Below are 276 nucleotides of genomic sequence, written 5' to 3' on the forward strand. Positions count from 1 at the left end.
AGAGAGAGAGAGAAAGAGAGAGGGGGGTTGAAGGAGATGGAGGTAGACATGTAGAAACTAATGTAATTTCTAGCGAGAAAATTAGAAAAGATGTAAAGATGTGTTGGTAGTTTGATGAATGTACAATTAAAAAATTAATGTGCTTATATGTGTTAACTGTGTACACCCATATATGTCTATGGATACATACGAATATATACGTTCATACACACACATACAAATATATATATGCATATATACACATGCACATGTATATATATATATATATATATATAT

This window comes from Octopus bimaculoides, chromosome 3 (assembly GCF_001194135.2).
Source record: "Octopus bimaculoides isolate UCB-OBI-ISO-001 chromosome 3, ASM119413v2, whole genome shotgun sequence".
In the NCBI taxonomy this organism is placed as follows: domain Eukaryota; kingdom Metazoa; phylum Mollusca; class Cephalopoda; order Octopoda; family Octopodidae; genus Octopus; species Octopus bimaculoides.